Below are 23,262 nucleotides of genomic sequence, written 5' to 3'. Positions count from 1 at the left end.
ATGCAGATTGGCAGAGTGAACTGACCTGGTCCCTCAGTTGAAGGACGTGGAACCTGCACTTTGTACCATGTCCACTTACATTCACTTGTATACGTGCCTTAACTATTTTCTACCTGTTTTAAGTTTCTGGGCTGCTCTTTTTAAACAAAATAAAACTAGTCTGCTTAACTCTCCTAAGGGAGAGGGCTGCTACACTTAAGGGAGTGAGTGTTTCTTGGGGTAAAAGAACCGAAAAAGCGTTTTCAGTTCTTAAATGCCATGGACCTAAAAGAAGGAAAATGGGTGTAAAAAGAGAACACTCATGGATGTTGCTTAAAACGTGTTTCCTGGGCTTGTTTGTAGGAAACCCAGGTAAGATGTAAATGTCAAGAAGCCATGACTTTTGAGATTTTTCATCATTTTAATACAATTTTATCACATCTTAAAGACCACAGATATTCAGGTTTCCCTTGAAGCTCAGTCCTGGCCCCCAGTAGCATCTTGACCTCTTCCAGGTGATGTTCTCTTCAGCCTGTTCCTCTCACCTGAGATGGCAGTTTAGTGACGTTGCTGAAATTCAAGCACTGGGGAGGGGAGTGAAGACAAGACAAAATTGGTTAATTAGTTCAGAGACGTGTAAGAGATCCTTCATGTTTCCCAACAAAAACTGCGGTGAATCAGGAAATGGATGGCGTTTTTCAAGTCACAGGAATCAGCACCCCAGGATTCATCATTTTCACCAAATGCCTTGTTTTTCTCATTCTTTTACATGTATATGTGGCTCACCTAAAACAGTTTATATTTTTGATTTTGAAAAGAAGAGAAATAAACACAATCACCTTTACTTTTATAATGTGATGAGAAGCAGCTTAAGGTAGGTAGCTCTTTAGTGTGATCAAGACATTTTCAAAGTAAAAAAAAAAAATTTAGAAAAAGGAAACACCTGTGGATACTTTAAAATTATTTTATTTATACAGAGCCTACTTACATGCTGGGCCTTGAGTGAGTATTTTACATATATTACCTTCTTTCTAGTTTAATGTTTACAAAGATGTTCCTGCCAAGTGGCAAGTGGGTTAATTTAAGCTCCAGGTGAAGAAGAGACTGTAACTCAGAAAAGCTGAAGAACTTTCTGTAGGTAAAAAGGCAAAGTCCCATACCGTCCAGCCACCAAAAAAAAAAAGAAAAGTCATGTTCTCAACCTATTTCCATTTCACTTTACACTAAGAATGCATTCTAAGTTATAATTTGGTTTCTTCCCTTGCTTATTAGCAATTTGTAATTCATTATCTCTAAAATACATATCTTATAACGATGCTTCAGTATAGCACAGTGAGCAGCAAAGCTGAACTCCACTGCCCCACATACACACACAGTTACACTATTTATCCAGTTAAAATGTTATCAGCCCTCCTGGGTAATGGCACACAAAACTGTTTCCTTCCCACTGCTCAGCTTGTGCTTAGAGTTTATTATTATTATTTTAGTGTTAACTGCATGGTTGAGAGGCAAGAACAAGCCTTAGCTAAATACTTGTGTGTTCTATCTCCCCTCCCCCTCGCAGCTCTACGGGTGCATCCGAGGGTTCAGGGTTCAAGTGGAAGGCAGCGTTCCGCCTCCTTCCTCCTCCCCCAGAAGCAGCCAGGGAAGACCTTGGCCAGCCTCTTCCTCCCAGGGAGCATCCAGGCCTGGGTGCCACGTAGGCAAGAGAATCGGAATGTCAGGAACGGAGCTAGCGCCCCACGTGCCAAGCGCAGAAGGAAGTGTTAAGCTTTTCATTCAAGTCCCCAGGAGCCATTAGCTGCCAAGCACCAGGCTGGAAGCCCTCACCACAACCCAGGGAAAAATGCTCCTTAAAGAGGTCGGCCCGACTCCTGACACCTCCCCGGACTTCCTAAAGGAAATCCGAGTGAGACCTTGAGTACCCGGGGCTGCCAGTGCGAGACAGAGACGGGGCATTTGGGGATGGGCTGGGCTTCCACGGAAACCCTCCGAATTGCTTTCACTTAATTCTATTATTAAAAAAAAAAATTCTAGAAAGTAAACACGAGTCGATGGCAATTTGTATTTCTATTGCCCTTCTTTTCGGGCTACACGTCCATTGATTCTTTGTTTTATGGACGAGCTCAGTGAAACCGTGACGGACGCCTTGGACCATTCCTAGTTCAGCGAGTCCCATTGACACCCTGCCACTGGCTCTAGGAACTGCGTGTGACTGAGGTCCACAGGGGCATCCTGTGTCACTACAGTTAGAGGGGGCATTCATGCGCTTCCTTGTGGAAGGGCACCTTAAAGCCACCCTCTGAGGCGCAGATGGAGAAAAAAGGGCCCAGAGAGACTGTCCCTCACTCTCACCCAGAGGGAAAGGGTCACACATGGCTCCGAACCCAAGGCTGTCCCACGCCTTATACTCCCGACAACTTTACCATTCGCCCTTTTCTCAGCTTTAAGTCCAGTGAGGCCGACCACCGCCCACCGCCTCCTTTATAAGCAGAAGAATTGCAACAAAGAGTCGAATCACAGGCGTCTTCAAAGGGATTTTATTTGCATTACAATTATAAACTTTTCACCTGAGTACTTATTCGATAAGGCCCAAAGATCCTGCAAAAGAGCAACAAGTGATAGTGTCCCGGAACTGGACTTTATCAACTCATGCGCCTGGGGGGCGGGGAGGAGTCTCAGCGCTCAGGTGCGATTACTTGGGGGACCCTTAACCTGCTCGCCTGCTCCGTCAGATTTGTTCATTTTTCTGACATAACCCCGCTGAAACCCACCCGAACTAGCCGGCAGGCACACCCCCAAATCTCTCCTCCGAGAACACGCAGCGACTCTGCCTTTAAGGAGCTTCCCGCTCGGCACGCAAGAAGCTATCACATTAAAAAAAAAAAAGAAAAAAAAAAAATCAAATCCCAAACTTGGAGTCCGGGAGGACCGGACGGCCCCAGCCCACCCCCTGCACAGGGCCGGATCGGCCGAGGGACACGCACCCACCTGGAGCGGAGGCCGGCGGAGCGGGCGCGCCACGTCTCGGGTCTCGGCCCTCGCTGCCTCCAGCCCTTTATACCGCGTCCCCCCCCCCCATGTGGCCACGTCCGAGCGGCGGGACAAGGGGCGGGGGAGCCACAGAAAGTCTCTGCGAGGTGGCGGAGGGAGTCCCGAAAAAGTCGACGCTCGGGAGATCGCGCACTAGGGCGGCAGGAGTGGGGCTCCCTGGGCTCAGTGGGGCGCCCCAGACGCGGAGGGGTCGGGTCCGGCGAGAGGCGGGGCTGGGGGAGGGGCCCGGCGAGGTCAGGCGCGGGGTGGGGCGCTCGGGTTTCACCCGGGCAGGGAGGGGGACGAGGGGGCGCGGCGGAGGGGGCGGGGCGAGGGCGGGGCGAGGCGGCCCTGCGCTCCCCGCCCGCGCTCCCCGCCCGCGCTCCCCGCCCGCGCTCCCCGCCCGCGCACCCCGCCCGCGCTCCCCGCCCGCGCTCCCCGCCCGCGCACCCCGCGCGGCTCTATTGGCCGGGAAGGCAGGGCTGGCGGCGGCTGCTTTCGCTGCATCCGCTCCCGCGTGCTGCCCTCCCGCCGCGGGTGGGCTCTGCAGCCCCCGACCGGCCCTGGTCCCCGCCCCGCGGCGGCCCCGGTTCTACCCCTCCCGTGCGCGGGGCCGGTGCTGCCCGTGCGGCCCTTCTTTCGGCGCTTCCATCTCCCACCCGCGGCTACCCCGCGGAGCCGCTTGGTCACCCAACTTTGCCACCTCGCCCGTCGCCCCCGCTGGGCACGAGCCTGCCCATCCACCGGTCCGCCGGGCGCGCGCCCGAGGACCGTGCGCCTGGCAGCGGAGTCGGCGCCCCCAGCCCGAAGCGCCGCGAGTAGGGGTGGCTCTAGGGAAGTGGCAGGGGGCGGCGACGGCGGCTGGCTCGACTCCCGTCGCCGGGCGCTGAAGAGGAACCACGGAGTCGCTTCGGGCCCCCAGGCTCCGGATGACTGGCACAAAGAGCGCGCCCCAGACCTGGTGAGCCACCCCCGCCCCGTCCCTGCGTGGCCGTGGCCGGAGCTCCCGACCGCGCCGCTGACCGGCACCCGGCGGTGGCACGGTCGGCTAGTGAGTGGGTGGTGTGGATCGGGGGCAGGGTCGAGCTCCAGGCACCTGGGCGGGGGACAGCCCGGTGGTTGCGCAAACAGGATTAAGAACACCATCGGTGCGGGGGCGCACACAGTTGATCCAGTGCACGGGTTGGAAGTTTGTGTCACCGCCTTTGCCGAGGTCGGAGCGTGTAGAGGTAAGGAGGACACCGGAGTGTCGCGGTGGGCCGGACGGGACCGCTGCCCAGCGCCTCGGAGAGGTGCGCAGTAGCGGTCTGTGCGTGCACCCAGCGCGCGTCCGGACTCGCATTGTCGGGAGCCAAGGGCAGGGGGCCCAGCGGCCGGGACTTGGCGGCCGAGGAGCCGCCACCTCGCAGCCCACCCGCATGGACAGGTTTTCCTGCTCTCCCTACAGGGGTTTTGCGGCGCGCGTGAGAAACCGGGAGGCAGTGGGACTTGGGCTTAACTCCGCCAAGCGCTTTGGTTAATGAGGGAGAGTAAGGCCAGGGTGCAGGGGCCTGGGGAACCGTCTGCCAGGTGGGTTGCAGCAAGGCGAGTCCCTTTCCACTGGCATCTCTCCACCGCTCCACGGATTTCACATACTCTGGCTCAGGATTTTGGAGCTGGAGGCAGGTCCGGCCCCAGAGGGAATTGTGCGGGGAGAACAGTCGCGGAAGAGAGATTCTTCTGGATCGCTTTCCCGCGGCTGCGGGTGCCCGGCCTATCGCGGTCGGATCCCGATTCCCGGGGCTTTGGCGGGAAGCGCGCTCACCTCCTGTCCTCCCCTCGCTTTGTACCTGGATGCGGCGGCCCAGAGTTGGGCATTTAACTTTCCTGCGCCTGCGGCGTCCTGGGGATCCCCGGCAGGGGGCGCCGCGAGCGAGCGCTCGAAGAGGGTGCGAGGAGGCTCCAGCAGTTGCGCCCTCCTGGTGGAGTGGGTGGGGGTTCCAGGGAGCCAACAGGAGCACCAGGAAGATCGTGAAATAATTGCATGATTTGATAGCGGGCCCCGGGTGTGAGAGCTGATTGCTGACCGTGGAGAGCTGGCAGCCTTGCTAGAAGAAGGGCCCGGAAAGGTGGTTACAAGTCCTTGAATTATAAAGGTTTCTTACAGAAACAAGAGTACTGCTGTCCTTCCATCCTGCGCATCTGCCTTCCTCTTGTGACTACTGTATTTACCCAGAAAGAAGTCGAAATTGAGTGAAGATAAAGTGAGTTATGTTTAATACTGACATAACCGTCTGCCCCTTAGGAGCACGTTAGTAAAACACCAGGAGTTACAAATGATTGTTGCAGCACATTTTTGAGTAATTGTATGTCATAGTTTACCCAGAGGACCCTGTCATAATGGCTGAGTTTGGAAACAGCAGATGCCTTAATAATTATAGAATTAATTTTTCATAAGGAGACAGAAAGACAAAACCAGACTTTAATATAAGAAAGATCTTCCAATACTTCATTAGTATTGATAAATTAATTGCCAATGAATGCCAGTTTTGTTATATGAGAGAGGGTAAATTTTATCATGTGCTGCTTTGAGTGACCAGTTCACATTTTCAGTGAAAGTAGATAATGCCTTGAGTTATGTGTAACTGAAGTAACTTTGCTTGTTTGTGCCTGTGTCTACTCCACAAGAAACATAGATTCTCCCCTCCCAAAGATTTCTTTGTCCATGTTTTTTACATGAAAAAGCCATCCTACATCTGACTGTTTGGTTCACTTGAAAAACCGATTTCTTTTTCCTTTCCTTTCTTGTAAGAACTTTAGAGAGAGTGGCTCGTACCGGTGTTGCATGCAGTCACACTAAATATTTGTCTGCTCGTGGAACTGTGGGGTTGATGAGCAGGTACCTTCTGTTACGCACTTTTAGCCATTACGCACTTTTTTTTAACAGGGAGAAGATGGATGATGCTAGTCGTTTTATGTCTTTCACGAATTGCACTAACTTATTTGGTTGTTTTTAATGGCAAACAGCTGCGAGATCCCTGCTGAGCGCAAAGGCTTTGTTCTCCTGGGTGGTAGAGCTTGTCTTTGTCCAAAAGAAGTGTTTGAGATGTTCAGAAATTGGTGAAAGTAAACCTGTGTTCTTTACTGCTGTTTCCCTTTACAATGATTTCTTCATCATGTCTGGAGAGAATGAAACATAGAAACCTATAGCACAGAGGCTGTTAAAACTAGTTAGCCATGGGACCAAAACGAATATGCGCACATTCATCCAAACTTTTGCATTGGTTTTAGAGAGTTCACAAGCCTTCTGAAGCCCTGTCCATGGATTTGCACTAAGAAATTTTGCTCTAGAGTCACTTTAGTCTCTGGCTGGGGGAAACATCTTAAAACCAACAAACCTTTGTGCTGTGTGCCAGAATAACAGATGCCGGCTCCTTGGGGACTATGTCAGATGTTCCTGATGTTAGAGAGAACTGCCTATGTGAACTACTACATAGTTTTAATTAACTTGATGATTATTTTTCAGGATTCCGAATGTCCTTTTTTAGGTCATAAAGTCATTGGAATTGAGGCTTTCCTTCTGATACACATATAGGAAAATGGGGATAGGGCGGTAGAACTTTGCTGAATGTCCAGCCGAAGGTAGAAAGGCATCACATTAAATAAACAGGTGATTATGAACTCTAGAGTCAACTGAGATCAGAAACTGATCCCAAGGAAGAAATTTGGATTACAAATCATATCGTGTGCAAGGTAGAACAATTTAATTACTTTATACTATCCCAGGCAAGGAATTCTCTTCTGTAGCAGTATATGTGCAACTATTTGAGAAAAGCAGTTCCACATCCTGTGTTAAATCCTCTGTAGTTCTTGATTCTAAAATTATACCAAATTTGTATTTAAAAATGCTTCTGAAATTGTTGCTATAGTTACTCAAATTACTTAGAGTATGATTATAATACAAAGGTGACAGCTTTTCATGTTTAGTGTTAAATAATGTTTAAAATGTAAATTATGGATCTAACAAATTGAGTTACAGCAAAGTGCAAAGTGTCTGCTGTGGAATCTTGTAAATTTCTACCCACCTGCGTCTATTTGCAAATTTATCTAGAGAAAGTTAACTGTTTTCTTGAATCCTAAATGGAGTGTATATAAGTATTTTAAGTTGTTTATATTGCCTTGAGTACTGTTGCTGACAACATAGACGTTTTCACATATGTTCCCAGCAACATTTTAAATTGGGATGCAGAAGTCTGGTGGAAAATGACTGGTTTTTCTCACTTTGCTGCCCTGCAGAAATGATCTACCGTAGATAGGGGGCAATCTGCTGTTTATAATTCCTGCACAGATTGGTAGCATCATGGAGATGAATTCAACAGGTGAGAAGCAGCTCTATGGGAAGCAGTTTGAAGAAGCCGCTTTTAGAAGGCCTGGTAAATATATTGTTTAATTCTTTGATGAATTTTTCAGATACTTGTTATCCAGATACACAAAATCAATTTCTGATAGCGAGAAAAGAGGAAAAAGAAATAAAGTAAGTTATAAATATTTAGATAGACGTTTCCCTTTCAGTGGGCCGACCCCAAACGTGTTTCGATTCACAATTTAAGTCAAACAGAACAAAGCCAATGAAAACTTGATTCAAGAGAAGGTAGTGGATAATAAGTAATTTATATGAACAGACTCATATTGACACAATTAATCTTTGCCATCTGAAAGTTTCTAGAGTTAAAGAAACCTGGCTCTCCATTTCACAGAGTATTTTGAGGCCAAGCAACTTCAAAGTGAAGTTATATTTCACCTGAGGCATGACATTTAAAATAGGATTAATGCGACAGTGGGCTCAAGAAAGCAGAGAAACACACACTGTATTTCCCTTTCCTGAGTTTTAAAATGTGTTGGCATAGTACTGTTACATTTATAGAAAGTAAATTTATTCCATTTTTTACTCTTCTTTCCCTCATATACTAGAATTGGTTTCCAGATTAGCACTGAAAAAAAATTATTTTAAAAGAGAATAAATGTGCTAGAGGATGAATTTCTCTTATTCTTGGAAGGTCACGAACCCACTAGTCTTTTATCTTCCCATCTTTCTTTCATTATTTGTCACTGTATTTCTGTGGAATTGGCTAAGCTAGAGTTCGTGCAGAATGATGAGGAAGTATACACTGGAACCATTTTATTTTATGTTGCATTTTTATGTACATTGGAGAGTAAATCACATTACTGCAATAGGTAATTCAATTACAGATATATATGATAAATAACCAGGAGAGTGATGTTATCAAAAGCTATCTATTTGGAGAAATAATACTGTACTTGCTGAGATGTGAAATTAAGTAAGTTATAGATAACTGACAATCAGGATTGCACAGGGACAAATTGTTCGCAGGAAATAGAGCCTCTTTTCATCAGTTCACTTCACCCAGTGTTTGGCGATGACATATGATGTACCCATGGAAAGAAAAGCAGGGTCCAAAAAGTACTAAGAAAAAAATCTGCTAAACAGTTTCCTGTGATTTGTCTGCGAAATCATCAAACTAAAACTTCCATTCTTCTGAATCACAGGAGAGGTGCATTCCTCACAAACTGACTCCAGATACGAATTCCACACAAAGAACTTCTCTTTCTGTAAAAAAAACCAAGATATGTCACATCTTGGAAAGCTGTTCTGAGCCAGTTACCGAGGATGCGGGTGTCCCGTTGCTGTGGAGAGAAAACACATCAGGGGCCAGGGACATTTATGGTTGGACATCCTGTGACCAAATAGATTTCAGAATCACCACTGCCTTCTGTGATTCCTTTGACAGGACCAAGAATTAGATTTGCTGTAAACTTTTACCAATTTTTTTTTTTAAAGATGACTGGTAAGGGGATCTTAACCCTTGACTTGGTGTTGTCAGCACTACACTCTCCCAAGTGAGCCAACCGGCCATCCCTATGTAGGGATCCGAACCCGTGGCCTTGGTGTTATCAGCACCACACTCTCCCGAGTGAGCCATGGGCTGGCGCAAACTTTTACCAACTGTAAAGCTGCGAACATTGTTTATAACTGGTGGCATAATGCAAAAGTAATTGCTTTGGATGTCAAACTTTCTTTGTCCAGTAGCTGTCGTAATTAAGCCATTGTTCATGCCTGCTGACATGTAACTATAAATAAGGATTTGCTTCTAAGACATCTGTCATTTAAATTCCTGTGTGTTCTAGCTGTGGACTTGACTTTAGAAAGAAAGAGTTCTAGGAAAGCTGGATGGAATAATTACCAAAGGCCTCTGGGTTAATAGAAATGCTTGCCTGATTGGGCAGGGCAGTGGGAGAGGCCCGCACAGGGAATTAAGCACTCAGTGGTAGTGGAGGAGTCCTGAGGGGATGACTTGCCTCCTGTGCTGAGAGATGTCAGCGGTGGTGGCCGGATTCATGGCCAGAAAGGCCGGCAGCTGGAAATGGGTGGTGTGGGTGGGAGCAGTTGACAGCGGCTTGATTGTCCCTGTGTGACTCACGGAGTTGGGCGGAAGCTCTGCAAGGGCTCTACACGGGATGGCTGGACTGTCCAGATGGACTTGGACATGGCCAAGAGCCAGTGTGGGTCAGAGTCCCACATCCGCATTGGGTTTGTGGCTCCTTATGGAAGCCAGGCCTCCAGATGATGGAAGGAGGAGGTGGAGACAGGAAGTGAGGGAGGGCTTCTCTCCAGGAGTGGCTGGGGTGTCTGGATATCAAAGCATGGCCTCAGGAATGATCATACGGAACACGTTACTGGGACTAGATTATGATGTGGAGAACCCGTTGAGGGAGCAGGACAGAGGTCCCTGAACTTGAACACAGACTGGCGAGTGTGACTAGCTGCCTGTTGAGTGTGGGTCCATAGCTTGCCATGTTTCTGCTGCTTACAGTCAGGGTGGGTCCATGGCTTGGGTCCTGCAGTGGGTATAGAATCGCTTCAGTGGGGGGAAGGATGTGCACCTGAGCCTGGGGAATAGGGAGAGTCATGAGTGATCATGGCTCTGAGACCAGACAGGACTCCTGTCACTGTCCCTCCCTCCTGGCTTCAGTCCCACTCGCCTCCTTCCCAGCCTCCTGGCCTCTGCACGTTCTCGCCTTCTGCTTGGAACGTCTTCCATCCACTGTCCCAGGAGGCTGGCCACTTCCAGGTCTTGCTGCCTTGACGCCTTTGCTCAAGTGTCCCCTCTTCAGAAAAGTGTCTCCAAATAGCACTGCCTAAAATAGTATTCCCTCCCACTTTCTCCCTTCCCTTCTGCTCCTCTTTTTCTCTTCATAGCATTTTGTACCACCCCACATGCTTTATTTATTGTTTAAAGTCTTTCACCAGTAGAGAATATAAGCTTAGGAGACACAAGACAATAGCTGTGTTTCCAGTGCCTAGAACAGTGCCTGGCTCACAAGAGGCTCTCAGACCTTGGGTGAGTAAATGAATCAGTAAATGCTTTTATATACCACATGTACAGTATAGACTGCAACACAGTCTATACTAGACAACACAGTTTATCCTGGGTAAAGGGCTGTGGCTTAAACAAGACTTTTTGGGGCTAACCATGGATGTTAAACACTATATTCATTATATGGAGAAAAATGTTTCAAATACCTCCAAACTGATGTACTAGCACAGTCTTGAAATACAAAAGTCTTTATAAGCTGTTGGGAAGTGGGAACTGTGTACTTCATGTATCCAAATACAGGTCTATTCATACAGTATGTAGATGCATGTTAACGAATTGATGACTTTGCTTCACTTCGAAATTAGCATAAATACACTTTATGTGTATTGAGACATAAAAAATTGAAATTCAGGGGTGTTCTTTACTTATTTAAAACACCCCCTTTAAATACAAATTGCAGGGGAACATAGTATATCCTCATTACATATTTTCACACAGTACAGAGATTTTAGGCATTATAGAATATTTTATAAATATGGTGGGCTTTCGTATTTTATTTCTGAGAAGTCTTGCCAGTTAGTTGGATTTATAGATTTAATAAGCTGGAACAGAAGAATGGATAAACAAAACGTGGCATATCCATACCATGGGTTACCATTCAGCAACAAAATAAACTCTTGATGTATGCTGTAATATGTGTGAACTTCAAAACATAATGCTAGGTGAAAGCAGCCAGTCACAAAAGACCACATATCATAGGATTCCACTTAGAGAAATGTCCAGACAAGGGCCCTTTCTCTGCCATTTGATGTGTGTGGTGGCCTCCCTTCCTCACTGTGTCATCTCATAAGACTTTCAGGATCAAGCGATTCCTGGCCAAGAAACAAAAGCAAAATATTGGCCCATTCCCAAGTGGATTCAGTTGAAAACTGGTAATAAAATCAGGTACAACTCCAAGAGGAGACATTGGAGAAGAACCAAGCTGTATCTATAAAGGATTATATATCAGATGGCATGCATATTTAGCAGTTGATCACTGTCACCATCATCTTACCATATCAAGCTGAAAATCTGGATATTTGGACATGTTTTATTGGGGAAGTTCTTTGTTTCTATGTTCTGCACAAATAGATTGATTCTGTAATAAATATGTGAAGCCTTTTGTTTGGGGAAAAAAAAATGTCCAGACAAGGCCAACGTGTAGAGATGGAGAGTAGATTAAGTTGCCTGGGGCCACTGTGGGAACTGGAAGGGAATGCAGTTGGGCAGGCTGGTTGTTTTGGGGATGATAGAAATGGTCTAAAACTGGATTATGGAGATGCTTGCACAACTGTAAATTTACTGAAAATCATTGAATTGCACATGTACAATAAGTAAATTTTATGATATGTAACTTATACTTCAGTAAAGCTACTAAAAACAAAAAGCACATCTGGAATATAATATCTACAATTAGAGTCAATTAAACCATCAGTGGCCTAAACACAAATCCTGCTGTGTTTACTGGGAATTGTATTCTGTGTTTCCATTTTTACACAGCTTCGTGCCAAGGACACTGCATGTGGAGAGGAGCAGCCTTTCCTTAATGCTGAGATGCTTCCTTCCTGGGAAGTCTATCAGAGCTGGGATCTCTGTTATGAAAACAAGCAGACTTAGGTTGTTTCTGGCTGAGACCACATTACCAAATTAAATCAGTCCGGTACACGAATCAGCCAATCCAGCTTCTAAAGGTTTGGTATACCCCAATTCTCAGTCGTTTAGAGAGTTTACTTCTTTTCTGCCAGGTTTAATGTTTCGTAGGCACAGCTCAGGAGAACGTCTTTGACAACACAGAATCTTGTGGTCTCATTAGAGCTGCTGGCCCTGGAGCTCCCAGAGTATCACTCTGCTCCCCAGATGAAGCTGCTTTCTTTTGATGGGGGAAAAGTTCACAATGTCTGCTTCTGTGTCCTTGTACACATTCTTAGCAGGGCATTTGCTTCAGTTGGTGAGGCAAGTAACTTCTAACAGGGGCAGAATGCAGATTTTTAAGACATCTAGTACGTAAAGGTTGGTGTGCTTTTTCCCCCTTAGAAAGAGAAGAGTCAGAGAATTGCTTCCAGCTCTTTCTATTCTGCTTTGGCACATTTTACAGTGGAAGCGCAAAGCTGAAGATAGGTTATGGGTAGAGATACATACGAATTGCCTGTAATTTCATTCCTCTCCGACTGTTTTCTTTGGGTGGAAGTGAGTGTCTTTAGCTCTCCCCTCTTGTTTATTGCAACTTCCATCTGTTTAGTGTGTTAAAATCCTCCTCTGCCTCCTGCTGCAGGGCTTCCTCAGCTCTCTTGTGGGCACCTTGCTTTCCCCGCACCAGTCGGTTTCCACAAGCTGACTTTCTGTGGGAGTGTTTGCTTTGGCACAAGCGGTCCTGCTCCAGATATACCCTGCGTGGCTCCCAGGATCTGGCCGAGGCTGGCCAGCCTTCAGAGCTCATGTGCATCTTTCCGTTAGTCATCAAGTATTTTTACCCTCATGTTTCAGAGGAGCATTTTCACAGTGCCTAATTTCTTCATTCCTTGTAGTTGTATGCAAAAATTAAGATGGACAGAGTTTTAAATTCTAGTTGAATAGTTTTATTGACCTCTTACACTGTAATTTCTGACTAGCTCCTTCTGAATTTGCCTCCTCCCAAACAAGCAGCTTAGTCTAGAAGCAAATTAATAGTAACATTTATAAAATGACCATGTTTTTCTATTACCAATCCTAAATTATTTCTCACCTTTGGTGAGTGGTAAGGAATTATTTATGAGGTTACATTAAAATTTCTTTCTGCTAATCAGATGGCAGAGGAGTGGGTGAAATTTTTATCTTTGACACCACTTTTGATGGTTTCAGTTGGTCAATAAAATACTGTTAATAGGTAGGTACTTTCTTGTGTTTTTTTTTTTTTTTTTTTCTCATTTCCAATGAGTTAATGTTTTCCAGATTTCAAGGATAACTACTGAGGTGTTCTGATAAACAGGTTGAGTGGTTACGTGATTAGAAAAATTTGTGTTACCAGGATGGATATTTAGTTTTGAAACAGAGGGAATAAGAAAATGATGCAATTTTCTCTTGTTTTAAAATCCCCTTTAGAGTAATCGTTGATTTGTATTGGTTCTGATAGCTGGAGTTGATCTTAATTAAAGTAACACATAGTGTTTTATACAGAATTATGTGAAGACATTGTCCTAAGTGGGGTAAATGTATTAGAACATTACTTTTAATGATTTTTACTTTTTTCTAACCATTTACTTTTCTGAAAAGTATCCAAATGTTGGCATTGAATATTGATTTTGGACACTCTAAGATGTATAGAATCTTAACTTTATTCTGGCAGACAGGAACATAAAGAAAGGCCTGGAATGTTTACTTTGCAGACTGGGAGGGTGAATACGTTCAGTCTCTTCCACCTGCTGGGGGCCTCCTTTCCTTCTGTCATTGTTCTGAAATTTAAAATTGGAGTATCTCTGCCAATGCATCAGCAAAACAAAACTCCTTAAAGCGTGAGTTAGGAGTTAAAGGTGACATTTTATTTATTTAAGTTTAGTATTTCTAGGCTGTAAATATAGAAGAAAAATCTTGGTTTACAGAGCAGGGGTCTGGGTGCCCAGATGTTGAATCTTTGCCCAAGGCTGGGTGACCAGTTGTCTAAATTGGAAAGGAGACTTCTGGACCGCAGTTTCCCGTCATTTTTGATGGGGCTGCCCCGTAAGTATCCTTTAATGACTTCCCTCCACTCTCTATCAGAGGGATTCACCTTTTTCCCCTTCCTTATCATTGTCCTCCTCTGGTCAGTTTCTCTGCCAGTCCAGCAGTCTTAATTGTTATGTTCCTCCGCCACCAGAAAGTTTGGAGCCAAGCCATTCTCTCTGCATGGAAAAGGGGGTTTTCTGGGTTTTGTACCCTGTGTCTGGTGTTGTCGCATCTGTGGGATCTGGCTCCTTTGCTGTGGGGTTTGGAGCTGCTGCTGCTATGACAGGGAGCAGGACTGACACGTTCTTTTGACACGGTCTTGTTCCTGGGCCGCTTCGTGTTGGCTCTTACAGACCAGACCTCATCTAAGTCAGTTTTGATCATGACGGGAATGTGATGGCTGTTCATTTGCATCCTGACATTTGCCTCAGGGTTGATGGTGTTCTCCAGCGGGAAGAACATGCATCTGCTTATCAGGGAACTCTCTGGCTTGCTGCAGGGCACAAGAAACTCCCTCATTCCTCAGTTCTGTTTCCTGGTGGGAATGATCTGGAGCCTCAGGGCCATGCTTCTCAAAACCCTATTTCCTCTCCACCTTTGAGTCACATCTCCATTTTGTGCTGGGCAGGTGTGAAGACCTGAAGCCAGGTGGTGGAGTTGAAAGTATTTCCCACCCTACCTATCCAACACCATTCATTTATTTTTTTTAACACTGAACGTTTTAAACCAGTATTTTTCTAAAGCTTTCCACACGTAAGAATGCCATCCCAAATGTAAGTTGTGCAGTGGTGGAGGTGTTGGGGGCTGGGTTGGGAAGTGGGGGTGGGGAGGTCAGGGAGGAGGGGCCTGTATAGCGCTGTGCGAGTCCGGGCAGCATATTTTGGCTGTTGCAGCTTTCCAAGCAGACTCTGAAGTCAGGCCTGGAGCCAAATTTACTTTCTGTCTGCCAGCAGTGATGGAATTCCTCGGCCCTATCACCAGCTTGCGGAAAGAAATCATTTGGGAAACTGCAAGCTGGCAAGTAAGAATCACAAAGATCCATTCACTTGAAAGCTTATGCCTGCAAATGTTATTTAACTTTGAACAGTTTCTCCAGGCCCACCTGCTGAGTTTCCATCTCCTGGAGGGAAGTGTATCTTAGTGCAGAGGAAAGCCCCTTAAGGGTTCACAGCAGGGATCTTAGGGACACATTTGAGAGGGGGAAACAGCAGAAGGGCTTTCCAGTGTCCCCTATCTCACTCATCCCTGGCCCAAGAATCTGTGCAGTCAGGTCACTTTCTAGAAGTTGGTAGAGTAAATGTAAGTGCTTGGACTTTAATTCCTGGAGCTATAAACAGGGCAAGTTAGAACAACACTCTGTTTTCACTGTGGTCATGGACCACAATGTCAATTAAAATACCTGGAAGACATTTTTTAAAGGAGTATCTATCCATGAATTAATTGTCTATTGAGGTAGGCACAAGCAAATTAATCCTTTGAACTTGGACCATGGCTGGAGGGAAGATCGAGTTGCCCAACATGAGGAAAAGAGCACAAAGAGTAACACACCCTAAGTTTGTGATTAGGAAAAAGAGTACATCCCAATACTGTTGATGCAGTATTTAAAAGGGATGGTTTTTCTTGTATAATAGAAATTAAAACAGAAAACTACACAGTCCCGATTCAAACAGCATTTAGGGTTTTATTAGATTTATTTGTTTTGGTTGGTGGAAGGGAGTAGCAGAGGCTGTGGCCTAAGTTTGGGAAAGAAAAGGCCTGATAAACATTCTTCGTTTGATCTTGTGACCCTGAGTTCCTTGGTGGGAATCTTTCAGAAAATCTGTTTTTCTCCTAGTGGCTAATTACTTTGTTCTTTTCTCTAAAGAAGGAAAAGAGTCATCGTGACTGCTCAGCCAGTGAGTATAGATTAGAGGAGACACTCAGTGAGGGGCAGGTCTTTTAAAATAATTCTCCAGAGTGCCACTCTGCACACCACCAAGGTCCTTTTCCTCTTTCAGCTGATCCAGCTCCCTTGGTGGGTTGGTTTGGGGTCAGCATGAGTGAGCTGTACAAGAAGGAAAGGAAAGAATAGAATCTGCCTGAATTAGGGAGGGCCCCACTGAACTCCAGACAACGTTGGTTCCATTTGGGAACCTTCCCCTTTGGTAAAGTCCACACTGCCTTTTTCTGTCCTCCCACTTCTGAGACGGCTCCGATCCTTCTCGTCATTGGTGAGCTTGTGACCCACGAAAGATCCAGGAAGTGTGATGCTCCCATTTGGCCTGGGGACACAGCCCTGTGGACTGGAATGCCGGTTGGCCTGCTCCTCGGAGTAGGCTTGATCGTGGCCCATAAATCCTGCTACAAGTTCACCCCCAATGATCTGGACTCAAGAGTCCCTTTAATTAGTGGTGGTAACACATAAACTTTAATGCAGATTTTGGATTTGTTAATGCCTTTCAATGGGCTTTTAGTTTTTTGTTTTTTAATTGAAAGTCTACCTTGCCTGACAAACTGGATTTTGGGCCCGAACTTCCTGCCTTGAGGTTGCTGGAGATGCCCCAAGTGGGAAGAATTAGGACAGGGACTGGAGGCTTGCAAGAATCATCCTTAAGAGACCTGGAGAAAGGGCACAGTTAGTGGATTGCTCAGAGTGGGGACTCCTGCAGGAGGCCCTCAGGTCCAAGTGGCCTTTGTAGATTCTTCTTTAATTGCACTTTTGAGTGAACACAGAGTTGGCTACTGGTTTAATTAAGCCTACAGGGCTAAACTTATGAAAACAAATCCAAAGCACATTAGGAAATGCTGCTTTCTTGCAAGTTGATGGGATTGCTGGTGTTTATCTTTGTTCCTCTTCAGGGAAGGGATAGTGTGTCTTTTTAAACCTAGCTGGGGATTGACTTTGACCTCTGCCAGTTAGCTGTTTAGCCTGGCATCTGCAGGGTCAACCAAATGTGTTACAGTTTATATCAAATATTTAAAAAGCCCTCAGGGAAGGGGACCATGAGCGCCAGCTAAATCCATCTTTTGTGTTTCTTGTAAGTGGGAAGGAAAAGTTTTTGTAGATGTATTTATGTAAGAATTGGGCATTAGGTTAAGAATAGGTAGAAAGCTAAAGGAATTTGTACAAAGACATAATTAGAGGCACATATGAAACTTGTAAAGTGCATGCGTTTGAAAAGCTTTGCTTTGCTGAGCAATCGGGAGTTTGTTAGCTATCCTTTTTCCCACATTAACTTCCAAATGATTGACTGGGTTTATTTAATTTAAGTGCTCCACATTTCAGTGGAGTGGAGGCCCAAGGAGTATTCTGAAAGTAGTACCAATTGTTTTAGATTGAATATTCTAGATGGATATTTTATACCTAAAATATATAATATGGCCCTGCTCATGCTTGGAGAAATGACAATAAATTTTGTATTAATAATCTTTTACTATTTAAACTTTAGCCCTAAAGTGACAAATCTACTTAAGAAATTTTATGGACAGCCTCAAAAATTTCTTAACATGAAATTCTACTCCTTTCCTGCATTCCAGAGGAGCAAGCCAGTTTGGTCACTAGAAGCACATCTCTGTTGATGCCACAGTAAGGTGAAGTGTTCAGAGGGTAGCTGGGCTATTTTTAACAGGTTCAAATGTATCCTGTGGTGGCTGATTTCCAATGATCCAAAATTAGTAATGGTATGTTGGACACGGCAGTGTCAAGGACTCAGACAAATCAGCGTGTTCAACATCTTCGAATTGGTAGCCTAAATCTAACACTAAGAGTGAGAGCTTTGGTCAAACAACATATCGTTCTTTGCAGAAAACAAAAGGATAACTTGTAATTGTGAACAGAGGTCAGAAGCTTTGGATATAGATGCTCGACAAAATGGGTCTTGCATAAAATTGGCAGCAGTTTCAGGCTATGAGAATATGACAGTCTCTTGGTGACGAGGGGTTGTTAAATACCTACTGGGCATTTTTATTGCGTTGATAGGGAAAATTGAAGGGAACAGCTGAGATTTTTTTCTTCTTGTTTTGTTTACATGAAAAAGGGTCAAAGGAGAAGCCTGGCAGACCCGTAGGGCAGAAGGGCTTGGTTATCAGGGGAGGCTTTCATCTGTGCATGAAGGAAGGGGAGATACAGTTACCCTCCCTGAAAAGGTCTGTGGTTACACATGTTGCCCCAATCATCCTAGAGACAAATGGCCATTTCTCTTTGAAAAAATTATATTTACATTTCCCCACATCTAGAGAAATGCTTCATTATTAAATACTTGCCCAGTATACAGTTGCCGTCTGTGGTGTCCATTGATGTCTGTTTTCCTGTAAGATGTTTTTTGTTCACTTGCGAAGTAATCCATGGTGTACAAAAGCACGGGCTAATTTTTAATAGCTGTGTTCTTACAAACCTTTTGTTGTCTTAATTTAAATTGGCACAGCAGACGGGGTAGATTTGGTTCAAAGGAAGGGAAGTGCAGTTGGTTGAATTATTGGGTCTTAGTGGTTAAATGTTGACTTGCCTCATAGTTGATATAATTATTCCACAGAATTCCAGAACCTGGAAGACACTGCTGAGGCTGTCCAGTTCCTCTCTTGGGCTCTAGGCAGGGCCTTCTCTAGACTTTCACAGACACATGGTCACTTTAAAGAGCAGCTTATATTGGGGTCCCATTGCAACTTGGACCACTCATGTGCCTTTACTGTCGTCTAGCTCCAGCAGACACACTGGGGTAAAGTGTAGCATTTGGTCTGCCAAGAAGCACGTACTAGAAACTTTCTCTGAGCTGAACCCCAAGCCCTGGGAAAGGAGTATAAAGAGGCCCGTGATAGTTTTTCCTCTCTTGGCACCTGTTTTCCAGCTTGGTGTCCGTTGTCCTGACAAAGATGCCATTTTTCCCCACCGTTCCTGGAGAACCTGAACTGATTGATGCTGCAGGTTCAGTTAAACACTGAAGATTCCCAGGAACCTCAAGTCAGGATCACAGTGACAGCAGGAGGGAGGAAGAGTTGGATGTGGGAACAGTGCATGATGGAAACAGTCCTCAGTGTCTGCACACCCTGGCGGAGCCTCCTCACTTGCTGGGGCTAAAGGGAGCTGCAGGAGTTTGGAAGGCGCGTGCCCTGCCAGCAGGGACGCACAGCAGGTACCCACCTAGGGCCCCGGAGAGGACCCTCCGTCTCAGGGTTATGGCCGTGCACACTGGAGCCCATGTTGTCAGGATATGGTGTCTGCAGATGTAGTTCTTCTCTACGAGCATCGCTGGTCTGAACGTCAGAAATGGCTGAAGATGACTAAAGAAAGGATACAGCAATTCACGGTCTTCCTTTTAGGGATCATAGAGAAGTCTGCCACCTCTCCATGACATCGCTCTGGGGGCTGTTCCCTGTCAAAGTGCTGGACGCGGAGACCTTGGTGTCTGATGGTCTCGCGCAACCCCAGATTTGCAGTATGTTTCCTGGGGTTTTTCAGGGACAAAACCCACGTAATCCACCTTCCATGCAGGGTGATCTTTTGCGGTGTCTGATACACTTTGCAGTCAGGATAAAGAAGGGAAAGCCAACTTTTTCAGAAAGGAAAGAGCCTCAGGATATGAAAAGGAACATTGGAGCTGGAGCGGAGTCAGTTAGATAGCTAAGCTGCTTAAAACTCGCTTCTGGGAGCCTTCCCTGCTGAGTGGCAGCAGGCACACTGCTGTCTCTCACCCTGACTTCCTTGCTCTTTAGCAGGGAGTTTGCATTTCTTGGAAGCTTCTTTTTAAAGTGATTCCATTGTGTTGGTCAGGATTCCCTAAGTAGACCCTATGCTCTTTAGAAGAATCATTTCTCTCTTTTATAAGCCCTCCTCTGTGTATATATCCCAAATGATGCACTTGCCTGAGTTGAATGACTAGTGGGTTACACGACTGCAGAATGTCAGAAGACTATTTAAATTTCTCAGGTTGTAGGTAAACACAGTTGACGAGCCATTTCTCATTACATAGGTGTTTGGGAACTAAGAGAATGAACTAACCTCTGTTTCTTCCTTTTGTCCTTTTATGTAAACCTGAAAGAGAAGCACCTTGTTTTGGGATACATTTTGGCAAGTATTTAAAAAAATACAGAACAGGATATTATAAAGGAGCTCCTTTTTTCTTCATCTTTTATTTATTTATTTATTTATTTTTTGCCAGTGTGTGTGTGAGACTTTGAGTTATAAATTACATATGTGTTTTCTTTTTGGATGTTTAATTCTTTTTTTTTTTTTTCTTTTTGGTGGCTGGCTGTTTTTGGAACCTGAACCCTTGACCTTGGTGTATGGATGTTTACTTCAGATTAATGTATTTATGTTTAATTTTTTGTCAAGTTATGTACAGTCTTCAAAGACTACACATAAAAATATGGATATTAGTCTAAATGAGAATATCTGAACTCTCTTATCACCAGCAGCCATGTGTGAATACAATTTTATTTTCTTTTTAACACATGGTCTGTTTCTTCATGGCATAACTCAGCACAGCAAAGAATTGCCAGTTTTGCTATCTGTGGCAACGGGTGGCCCTAAGAGGCCAGGGAGAGCAGAGATCGAGAGCAGCAGGGGAGTTATGAATAAATGCCTCGTCCTGACAAAGGCCCCATGTGCCTCTCTCTGGTTTTTCAGCCATCCCTGAACTTTGCTCTCCCTTCAGAGTCTGCAGTGGCTGCTGAGCCTTGTTGGATACTGGCTATTGAGTCTATTTGAACTTGCCACCATTTGGATTTTATGGTGCTCAGGTTTCAGATAACTATTTTGAAGGCTACAGTTCCAAATGATGCAAGGAGACTAAAAGGAAGGAGAATCTGGGTATTTAAGTAGCAGAAAGAGAAATTAACAATAGCTCAGGTTACCAGAGAGGACTTTTATTCTATAATCCATTCATTGGCCCCTGGCTTCTTGCTGAAGAGCTTTAAACAGAATGAATGAGTAATAGAAAGCTAAGTTCATAGTCACGTTCAAATATGCCCATGGAATTTCGTAAGGATTTAAGTGCTAGGAGGAAGCCAGTATTTGAAAGTGTGTTACTAGTTTATAATATGAAAAAAAAAAAAAAAAAAAAAAATCTGGCCTCACCTCAGTTCAGTAGATGCCTTAATGCTGTTGGCAGAGGCCTATAGGTCAATTTCTGAAATATTCTTGGCATAAAGGGATTACATGTTTTATTTTGTTTTAATTAAAATTTATTGGTAGTAATTTTGGTTCAGTAGCTCAGCATGAAATAAAGGCCACAGTCCCATATCCTGAAGCTGCTGGGGGAGCCGAGCAGCTGGTGGGTGAGCCAGCAGGAGTAGGGCATGCTCTCGGCTTCCTGGGCAGAGGCAGGTTGCCCACCAGGGCCAGCCAAGTGGGATCCTGACCTCTTAGAAGGTGCTGACAAGTCTGGCAGCTGGGAAGAAAGCTGTGGGGGCTTTGCCTCAGTCATACGGCGTGGGAACTGTGTGGGGCAAGCTGGCAGGCAGAGGCAGGCAGACCTTCTCACCCAGTGCCTGGCCACAATCCCTGGGGCACACGGTCATGGCTAGGCAGTGCTTCCTCAGACCATGATGGAGCTGACAGCTGACTGTGCTTTCTAAGCTGGAAGGAATGACTTATAGTAATAACCAGAACCATCTGGATACAGTGCTACAACAGGCTCAGACTCAGAAAAGGCTGCCCTGTACCTATCTCCGTTGATTTTCCATAAGTACCAAGTCCTGGAAATAAAACACCATATCCTAAGAACTACCTAACCCAAAAGGCTTGCTGGACCTCTGGAGCCAGATTCTCCTGAAATCGCCCATAATATCCTGGCTCCCAGGTGAAATTGTTTTTCTACTTGGGAATGTCAGCAAACAGTGTAGTTCTCTTATTTCCAGCTCAGGGCTCTGTTTTCAAAAATTATTTGATAAAGTCATTTGTTTTGGGGATCTGTTGCTACACAGCAAATTATCCCATATCTTAGTGGCTTACTGCCATGATTTGTTACTATGTCTCACAGTTCCTTGGGTGGACTGGGCTCAGCTGGCCATTCTCCTGGGGTCTCTCAAGCAGTTGCGGTCACGTGGTGGCTTACCTTGTGGCCTCTCTCCTCTTACACAAAGGCCTGGGCTTCCAGAGGCAGGAGGTAGACGTTTCTAGGCCATTTAAAGGCTGTGCCTAGAACTGGCCCAGGGCTACTTGCACTGTGTTCTAGAGCAGTCCTAGGACTGGCCCAGAGTGGCGGGGCTGGAGAAGTAGAATGCTCAGTGATGGCAAGTGGCAGTTCACACTGCAGAAGAACTTGTGGGAGGGGACAGTGTGCCGAGGCCATCTGGGGAAAACACCATCTGCCATGCCATTCCTCATGTTCTGTGTATAGGAACCGACAAAGTAATGTGTAAAGCGCTTGCAAAGTCAGTCATCTACTACTGCATTTCTGTAAAGACAGCGTTTGGAAGCCACCGCATGGGCACTTAAGCAAATGCAACATGTGGATGTCAAACTCACAAATTACGGAACGGGCGATTCTTGTCACTAAAATGGATTTTTTTTACTCCACAGAGATTAAATGCAGGATTTCTTTAAATATCAAGGTCTTCTAGATCTTTTTACTGTAATTAGGAGGCAGTATAACACGTGGTTGTGAGAGTAGATTTCAGATCCAGGTTGCTGGGTTTGTAGCTGGTCCTGCCACTTACCAGCTGTGATCACCTGGGGAATGTGCTCCATCTCTCAGCTCTGCACCTCCCTCAGTTCTGAGGTGGTAACACTAGTTCCCATCCTGTAGGGGTTTTGTGAACATTAGAAACTGTTAATACGTGTATGTGGCCTGTTCCATAGTGAGCACTCTATGTTGTTACCAAGTATTACTATTGTGGTGGTTCAATGAATAGAAATTCTCGTTACAAACTGAGGTCTGGTTTCATGCCTTTCTCTACTTTGCACAATGCAGTTGGATCACCTCCTGCTAGGTAACCTGCACAGGAGTGCCCCCACAGAGAGAGGGAAAGGAGGTGGGAGGAAAAAGCAGAATTTGCTAAAAATAAAACTAGGGCTGGGAATTGTTGCTTGACTTTGCATAACAGCAAACATCTCTTGATGTTAGGGGGAAAAAAGGAAGGTTAATGATTTCTTATCTATTTGTGCTGGGTAGGGTATCTTGCTGCCCTGCTGGATCTTCTGGAGCCTTCACCAGGCTCTACATTGCATCTAAGATGTGCT

At 45.4% G+C, this 23,262-nt stretch overlaps 1 protein-coding gene, 1 long non-coding RNA gene and 1 other non-coding gene across 4 annotated transcripts in view; 1 reads left to right on the top strand and 2 right to left on the bottom strand.

Annotated features, from left to right (window-relative positions):
* Positions 1-380: 380 nt before the first annotated feature.
* LOC134366825 (uncharacterized) lies at positions 381-3,215 on the bottom strand. The gene is made up of 2 exons (XR_010022365.1): positions 2,971-3,215; positions 381-563 (listed from the first exon to the last, which is right to left on the bottom strand). It is a non-coding gene; the product is annotated as an uncharacterized LOC134366825 (long non-coding RNA).
* LOC134371409 (small nucleolar RNA SNORD123) lies at positions 651-720 on the bottom strand. The gene has a single exon (XR_010022834.1). It is a non-coding gene; the product is annotated as a small nucleolar RNA SNORD123 (small nucleolar RNA).
* A 492-nt stretch (positions 3,216-3,707) lies between the features above and the next one.
* The window catches only part of SEMA5A (semaphorin 5A), a 484,391-nt gene continuing 464,836 nt past the window's right edge, over positions 3,708-23,262 (top strand). For both annotated transcript variants that reach the window (XM_063085994.1, XM_063085995.1), the window contains exon 1: positions 3,708-3,973. The gene's annotated coding sequence lies outside the window, so the exon portion shown is untranslated. The remainder of the gene's footprint in view (positions 3,974-23,262) is intronic.

Source organism: Cynocephalus volans, chromosome 2 (assembly GCF_027409185.1).
Source record: "Cynocephalus volans isolate mCynVol1 chromosome 2, mCynVol1.pri, whole genome shotgun sequence".
Taxonomy (NCBI): Eukaryota; Metazoa; Chordata; class Mammalia; order Dermoptera; family Cynocephalidae; genus Cynocephalus; species Cynocephalus volans.
The sequence above is the reverse complement of the archived record's forward strand: the minus strand, read 5'-3'. Positions and strand labels throughout refer to the sequence as shown.